Here is an 8,935-nt window from a genome sequence, read left to right as displayed (position 1 = left end):
TATACCTACCACATTTTTTTTTACTCCTTCATCTTTTAAAGGGCACTTACATTGGTTCCATAGCTTAACTATTGTGAATTGATATGATTGCATCACTGTAGTATGCTGACTTTACATCTTTTGGGTATATACTATGGAGTGGGATAACTGGTCACATGCATGTACTTCATTTTAGTAAATTCATCCAATGTTTGTCCTTTTACCTCTGTCTCAATATACCTCACATGTCTTCAAGCTTCATCCATGTTAGAGCATGTACCAGAATTTCCATTCTTTTAAAGCTAAATACAATTTTTAAAAAATTTTATTGGTTGTAAAACATTCCCTTTCTATTGTTGTGTTAATGTGTCCTGACTTTTCATAACTGTAACTAATGAAAATTGAGCTCTGTCTGTATAAAGTTATCCAGGTTTTTTGAGGCCTCAAACAATAATAGAAGTTTTTTTTAAAAAAAAAAAAAAAAAGAGGAAGAAAGACAAGTCTGGTGTTCAAGAAACCTCATTAAAAACGTATCTTTTTGCTTTTACCAGAAACACATAGATATATTAAAATGCATCTGAGAGTCTGTTCAAGAAGCAAAGAAAAAGAGTTGCTACAATGTGTGACTTTGCTGTTATCTACCACTGATGATTGCCACATCATCTTGGTTAATGTATTCACTAACCATAAAAGGTGAAAATGTGCACTTCCTTGATAATATTGACAATGAGTTGGCAAATGATCTCTGTGCTCTGAGATGGGTGGAAAGGTGAAATGGAAGATGTCTAACCTGGGCTGGGGCTGGGGCTGGGGCTTAGTGCTGGTCACTTGCCTGGCATGTGTGAGGCACTGGGTTCGATTCTCAGCACCACGTATAAATAAATAAAATAAAAGTCTTCCAACAACTAAAAAAAGAAATTAAATTTTAACTGGCCAAGACTTGAGTTTAAGCTCCTAAAACAGTTTCGTTTCCACAATTGCTAAGATTGTTAAATTGCAAAACTGGATAAGGACACTTCTGGCATGTATTTTACTTCAGATAGCAAGCTACTAATGAAAAAACAGCGAGACATCAAGGAAAGAAAGAGCAAAAATTACATATAACAATCTTGGTACTTGAAAATGTGTTTTTCAATATGAATGAGAATTCTGATAACAAGCACAGGAAATTTGCGAGGTATAGATGTTCTCTTTTCTTTTAAGGGGAAAAAAATTTAAATTGGATTTTATGTCGTTCCTCCAGGTGGAAGAAACGTTTTCAAATTCATTATTTATACACTGCCTAGCACAAGAATCATTTGAGGCAAGTGAGAGAGTATTAAAAATGTAATGTAAGAAATCTGAATAGAATTTCTCCTGCTTGCCTTTCTTTGTCCAGGCGCTGACCTTTACTTTGAAAATATTTAACAGAAACATTCGCAAAGAATATAAACTCCAATGACTACAGGGAAACAGTTTTAGCAGCTTCCGGGATGGAGTGGCTGTGTCTTATCTACCTAGGGTTGGTCAGTTGGGCTCTCTCTTGTAATTAGGATTTTCTTGGCCTGTAAATACAGTAGCCATATGTTCTAGATTTTTTGGGACAGCCCCAATTAAAACATTCTTTCCTGTTGTTAGACCATGTGTCAGACCATGTGTTCTGATATTTTTATGTAAAAATGTGGTCAGCTGAACCAAAACCCTTAGTATTTCCCTAATAAGCCTTTTCTTCAGGGTTCCTATAGGCCTGGGGGTCTGGGTTGGGGTCCAAGTCCTAACCATTGTTTGAGATCAAGCTGAGGCCTTTGTATTTCTGTGAATCCCATAAATCTCAATCTGATCTCTTCAACCATCTCCAGGAACCTCTCCTCTCCCGTCTCCTCCTCCTGCTGGAATGCCCTGCCTTGCAATGGATGGCACACAGTCTTATATGGTTCTGTGTTGTTCTATGTGGGTGAGTCTCATCTCCTCGACAAAATTCTACAGTACGGAAGAAAGGAACATTGTCCAAATTTCCCCCACAACTCCTACTGGGCCTCACTCAGTCCTGGAGATATATATATATATATATATATATATATATATATATATATATATATGTATTTGTGTGTGTTGTGTGTTGTTCAGGACAGTGACATCTTTTTAAATAAGTCCAGAACCCTAAATGAACCTGTAAATAGTCTTAATTAAACCCTCACCACAACTTTCAGAGTTCAAAAGTATATTTTCAGTGTTGGATTTCTGTGTCTATGTGTGTGGGGGGGGCGGGGGGCTGGGGTTGTGACTCAGAGGTACAGCGCTCGCCTACCATGTGTGAGGCCTGGGGTTCGATCCTCAGCACCACATAAAAATTAAATAAAGATATTGTGTCCGCCTATAACTAAAAAATAATATTTAAAAAAAACCAAGCCCTCGGCTTCTCAAGTGTCCTAAGGTAAGGTCTATGACTTCGTTATGTTATTCTAGACATATAGCTAGATACATGTTAGTTTTCTGACATTTCTGTTGTAATACCTCTCTTCTTGGTGCACTGCTTCTAAACATTGGCTCCGTGGGAGACCATTTCCCCTAGGTGATTGCTAGCAAATCTGTATCCCTCTATTACTGTCTAGGGGTTCTGGGTTCCTTGTTGCTGTTCAGCAAAGAATTGAAGAACAGGACACAGAAGTAGCAAGCCAGAAGTAGGATTATTGTGAAAGAGACAGACTTCTCTGAAGAGAAGGGGCCCCAGAGCTGGGAATCTGATGGGGGAATTTGGGCCTATTCTTTTTATGGTTTCTGGAATTTCCTCCTTTCCTTATCTCCTCCCCTGTCCACACGCTCCTCATCATATTGATGGGTCCCTCTGTCCATGCATCTGTTTTGGTATCTCTATTGGATCCCTGCATAGGGGCAGGAGTTCAGAAATGTCTGTCTGATTGGGTCCCCCGCTTGTGTCCATGAGCAATTTCATCAAGCTCATGGACAAGAAGTTGACCTCATCAGAAGACCCTCTCCGGATCCTTTGTTCTGACCCGGCTCCGGACCTCCTCACTCACTATCTTGCCCTGGCTGCCTTAGCCCTTCTACCTCTCCCTCACCTCCCCTAGCTCTTCTGGGCATTCCTGCAATAGGCAGAGGGTGTAAGACCTGGGCAGAAATGGGCAACAGCAGGAATCAGGTTAACCTCTTCAAAATACTCACAGCAGATGAGATTAGATAGGTCCAGGGTGGGGTTGGGGCCTGTGTATCTTGAAGGGCTCCACGGTTCTGATTTCAGAGGACGAGGGTTCCAGAACTCTTAGTACCAATTTCTAATGGCACGTTTTAAGGCTTCTTGTCAGCAGGTCTCAGTTCATACCACCTTCTCTATCCAATTCCCTGCTTCATTCGGTATTAATGCTCTTCTTTTTTTTCTGAGGAATTGGAATGTTTAAGAAGATTAATTTGCTATAATTGTATGTTTAATGTGTTAGATTTATAGGAGTTATTTAAGAAGTTGGGAGAGGTTTTGCTCATTAGGTGATAAGTTTGCTCTGCAGGCATTTGAAATGTTAAAATAAAAATTGACTATTAAATTTATAAATGCAGTTTAAAATGTTTAAGAAGATTTAATCATCCAAGTTTATAAATGGCACTGATTTCTATGTCTAGTTTCTTTAACACGAACCCACTAATTATTAATCAAAGAAAAATGAATTACTCTTCATTTGCATATCAAAATTAGTAATTTAAACTAAAACAAAATCATGTTTTCATTTTGTAACTTTAAAAATGGAATTTAATTTGCTATCCCAGTATGTATGAATTATTTTTTTCTACTCCTAAGGATTCTTTTCCTGCCCAAGTCATAAAAATAAGAAAACAAACCTCTGATAACATCAAAAACAGACCCTGTGTTTAAAACTAACTGACATCTTAGAGTCTTTTTGTTTCTCAGAGTCCTGAAATTTCTGGAATATAAATGACCCATGAAGCCTTTCTTTAATCTGAAGAGAACTATTAGCATTTTTAAATTCCCTGTTAAATATAAAGTTCTTTCAACCATCAGGTATGGAATATGCAATACTTTCACAGAATGGAATCTGCTCACTTGCTTTGTAAGTGAACTGTTGTAATGCAAAAGCATAACACTAAATAAATGATGGTGACTCTTCTATTAGCTGGAAAAAGATCCCATACCTGGTACTCCAACCACTAAATCATTTTTTTTAGGGTCAATCTAGGTTTAAAAGAAGAAGGGAGAGGGTTTGGGGCTGTGGCTCAGTGGCAGAGCACTTGCTTAGCACATGTGAGGCACTGGGTTCAATCCTCAGCACCACATAACAGTAAGTAAATAAAATAAAGGTGTTGTGCTCATCTACAACTAAAAATATTGAAAAATAAATAAATGAAAGAAGAAGGTGAGGAAGAAGAAGAAGAAGAAGAATCACTGTGCCAGCAGATTCAAACACAAATGCAAAACCTAATTTCTCTGATATTGGGAGAGTTGAAACTGTAGACTGCTCTTTTCTAACTTCTAGACTTCGCACATCTGTTCGCATAAAAGTGCAAATGAAGCCACTACTACTGCATAGGCCCACTATCCTTGATTAAATATCTGGATAGATTCCAGAGTATTTTTCAGGCTATCACACAGCTGGGTCTACAGTGAGAACATGATAACAAATGACCTGTATGTATGTATGTATGTGTGCTTACAATTTTTTTTTTTTTTTTTTTGGTACTGGGGATTGAACCCCAGGGTGCTTTACCACTCAGCTACATCCCTAGCCCTTTTTATGTTTTAACTTTTGAGACAGGGTCTTGCTAAATTGTCCAGGCTGGCCTGGAACTTGATCCTCCTGTCTCAGCCTCTAAAGTTGCTATGATTACAGGTGTGTGCCACCATACCCAGCAACAAGTGATCTATATAATGGCTTATCATGATAATCCCAAACTATCTTTGGCCATGAAGTTTAAAAAAATTTTTATTTGGCACTTCTTGCTATTTGTGTTTTTGTTAAGGGGAAAAAATGCCTACACACTACCTTCTGGATAAGTTTAATGGAAGAGTACCATGCAATTGCAAAACAAACAAAAATTGCCTTGGGCAAGTATTATTTGTGCAAATACAGATTTTCTTGCTATTTTAAACCAAAATAAAATTAATGAATAAATTGGATGCTCAAACCAATATTAGATGTGACTATCTTCTTTTACTCCAGAGTTAAGACTTTTGTTTATTTTATCAGCCTCCTTTGGTTTTGGTGTACTATATTATAAGTACATGTTATACGTTCAAAGCTCTCAAATACACATCCTAAAAAATACTGGTGTTCCCCTGCTTCTGCCTCCCACTTTATACTGTTGGGATTTCTCTTTTAGAAAGTGTTCCCTGCCAAGGAAAATTTGAAAAGCCTCTGGTTGACCTTAAGCTAAGGGCCCCTAGTTTTCCTGTGGGATTCTAGTCTTTCCACTCTCCGTCTGATGGAGTGCACCAACCCTGACAACATATCAATTTTCCTGAAGATTTCATTATATTCCTTCCCTTTCCAATAATCTTTAAAGGCTCTTTGTGGACCACTAAATTCAATTCCATGTTTCTGGCTTGGCTTTTCAGATAGACACACTGACTTTACTGTAGTTCCCCTGAGTCACCCACCAGACCTCCTCCTAGTCCTGGAGAGGCGTGGTGCCTCTATTTCCTTTTCTCCTGCCCTTGACAGGTCCGGCTAATCCTCCTACACAGAGCCACTACCAAGCTCTTAGAACTGCTGTGTGAAATGAAGCTCTTTTCTAGTCAGCCTGCCCCTTCACTGTGTCCCTCATGTGCCGTGCATTTTGGTTCACTACATCATTAAATCTGAGATCCCCCCCCCCCTTCTCCTTTCACCTACTCTGATTCTTCTTATCCTTCACGGTCCATATACCCATGAACACTTTGTTAGCATCCTGAGTTCACAATGATCTTTTCTTCCCACAGACTTACAACTAAATTTTGCCTAAGAGGTTTCTTTGTTCCATGATCTTCCCACTGGGGTCACAAACTTCTACAATTTTTTTTTTAATTGACAAGCTTGTGATAACGGTAGGGATCTATTCCTGATGAATGAAAAGAGCTCTTTTTTTTTTTTTTTTTTTTTGGAGTGGGGCAGGAACCAGGGATTGAACTCAGGGGCCCTCGACCACTTTGCCACATCCCCAGCCCTGTTTTGTATTTTATTTAGAGACAGGGTCTCACTGAGTTGCTTAGCACCTTGCTTTTGATGAGGTTGGCTTTGAACTCTCGATCCTCCTGCTTTAGCCTCCTGCCTCAACCTCCCGAGCCACTGGGATTACAAGTGTGCGCCACTGTGCCTAGTGAAAAGGGCTCTTAAATGCAATTATAGGACATGAATTTAATCTCTGGTTTTGTCATTCATTGATTCTGTTCTTTTAATCAAATCACTTACACTTTCATATTCTTGCTTTTTTCTCTGTACAAGGGGCTAATAATCTCGGTTGTGTTGTTTAGAAGTATTTTTAGTTGTAGGTGGACACAATACCTTTATTTTATTTAGCTGAGGATTGAACCGAGTGCCTTGCACATGCTAGACAGTACTCTACCACTGAGCTACAAGCCCAGCCCCCTCTGCTATGTTTTAAAATAGAATTGTCACCCATGGAATGGTCTGCTGCTTGCACTGGTGAGCTTCCTTGCTGGAGTCACCAGGGATAAAGTGATGGTTGTTAAGCCATTCCAGTGGAAAAGCCTGATCTTCAAAACCCATCTGGAGTTACAGGCTGTAGGAAGCTGACTGATGAGAATACAACTCACAAGAGACTGGTGGCTCTTGCTTCTTTTCTACGTTCTCTCCCTAGGTAACTTCTTGAATTCCAAGGGCTTACAATGCTTTTCAGATACCAGTGACCTCCAAATGTTTGGGATACCCCAGGCCTCTCACTAAGCTTCATTGCTATATTATCTAAATGCACTTTTCTCTTGGAGGTTTCACATGCTTCTCAAACGGAACAATTCAAGTTGAACTCTTGCTTACTCCATAATCTTCCCACTCGCATGCAGAGTCATATCTGATCTATTTCTCCTACATCATTTTAGTGAATGAGAAATGGCTCAGGTCAGAATTCTGAGACTGCTCTTTAATGATCCTTTGGTAATCAATCACCAAGCTCTATTATCTTCTCTCTTAAACATTCTACAAATTGGTCCCTTTTTTTTTTTTTTTTTGTCTTCTGCTACCACTCTTGTTCCAGTTACCATTATTCTTTGATTGGACTCGCAAAATTCTAACTTGTCTTTCCATGTCTACTTTAATGTCCCTTCAATCCATTCTTTACTCAGCAACCAGAATCATTTTTTTTAACATTGCTGGGGATCAAACCTAAGATCTTGTGCATATTAGGAAATGTTTTACCACTGAGCCACATCCCTGGTTTCAAGAAATTTTTTTTTTCTCTTTTCTGGAATCAGGAATTGAACCCAGAAGTGCTTAACCACTGAGCCACATCCCCAGACCATTTTATTATTATTTTTTTTTTTATTTTGAGACAGGGTCTCACTAAGTTGCATAGGGCTAAGTTGCTGAGGCTGGCTTTGAACTTGTCATCCTCCTGCCTCAGCCTTCTGAGCAGCTGAGATTATAGGCATGCACCACCGTGCCCAGCCTCAAAGGATTTTTTAAAAGCCCAAATACTATTATGTCTAATCTTATCCTTACATTTTACACTCCAAGTAAGTCTACACTATTTCCAAGTGGCTACTAAGGGCCTTTGTGACCTAGTCTCTGCCCACTTCTTCAATCTCATTTCACAAGCTTTCTGTTCTCCTTGATTCCTTTCAATCTTATTGACCTTTCAGATCCTCCAATATACCAAGCTCTTTACTCCCTTCTGCCTGACAGCTTTCCCCTCACCAAGGGTCTAACCTGCCAAGAATTGAGTTAAAAATCTTGAAACTGTTTCTTTTCCAATAATTGCTAAGATTTTAGTAAGTGACACTCCTCAAAGTGTCAGAAAACCTTTTCCTATTCCTCTATTCTAATACAGTCTTTAGCACAAGATGCAACGGAACTTTTATTCTTAGGATTATTTGTCTTTCTCCCCATTGAAGTATAACAGGAGCTTACCGCTGTGTCAGCATACTGACAACTAGGACCAAGGGATTTGTAAGGTCTTGGAGAAAAATGTTCTGTGAATTTTACCCCTCTGGCTTCCCACAGCCATTCCTCTTCAGGTTGTGCTGGGTAAACATTACCAAATTCTGCTTTCCCCCTTCTTCATTTCCTCTGCCCTTCTAATATGTCTTTATGATCACAGGCAATCGCATTGCTTCAGACAGATTATGATACCATTGATACAGATTATGATACCATTGGGTAACAGAAATACTCTACTACGAATAACAATAGCCACACCACACACATTTGCATCATACTTCATGATGTTCTAAGTGCTCTTAATGTCTACTATCTCATTTAATCCTGGAGTCTGGGTCTGAAGATGTATTTCACTATCTCATTCCTGTGGATAGTTTTCAAAGCTGTATTGACAGCAGCTTATATCTAATTCATCACCGAAGGAAGGATGACTTTAGTTGAATATATGTTTTTTGATGTTAACTTTTGGTAGTTTCATTTCAAGACCTTCACCTTTTACCTAAACTTACCTGTACTCAAATTCTGGGGGGTTGTGGATGTAGCTCAGATGGTAGAGTGCTTGCCTCACATGCATAAGGCCCTGGGTTCAATCCCCAGCACCACAAAAAAAAAGAAAGAAAAAAAAAAGAAAGAAAGAAAGAAATCTTGACCTTTGCAACCTCCAGAACTGTGAGAATAAATTTCTTCTTCTTCTTCTTCTTCTTTTTTTTAATAAATAACACAGGGGCTTACTGTATGTTCCCCTCAGCTTACTGAGTATAATTCCTTTTAGGATTCTTAGGACAGATAAATGAGATACTAATAATTCATATTTATCAAGTGCTTATTATATGCCAGATAAAATCCCAATCGCTTTATAT

General features: G+C 38.8%; 1 non-coding gene across 1 annotated transcript; it reads left to right on the top strand.

Moving 5' to 3' along the window:
• The first annotated feature begins 8,606 nt into the window (after positions 1–8,606).
• Positions 8,607–8,680, top strand: Trnav-cac (transfer RNA valine (anticodon CAC)). The gene has a single exon. It is a non-coding gene; the product is annotated as a tRNA-Val (tRNA).
• The last annotated feature ends 255 nt before the right edge of the window (positions 8,681–8,935 follow it).

The sequence above is a fragment of the Callospermophilus lateralis genome, chromosome 12 (assembly GCF_048772815.1).
Source record: "Callospermophilus lateralis isolate mCalLat2 chromosome 12, mCalLat2.hap1, whole genome shotgun sequence".
NCBI lineage: Eukaryota > Metazoa > Chordata > Mammalia > Rodentia > Sciuridae > Callospermophilus > Callospermophilus lateralis.
This window is presented reverse-complemented; position numbering and strand designations above follow the sequence as displayed.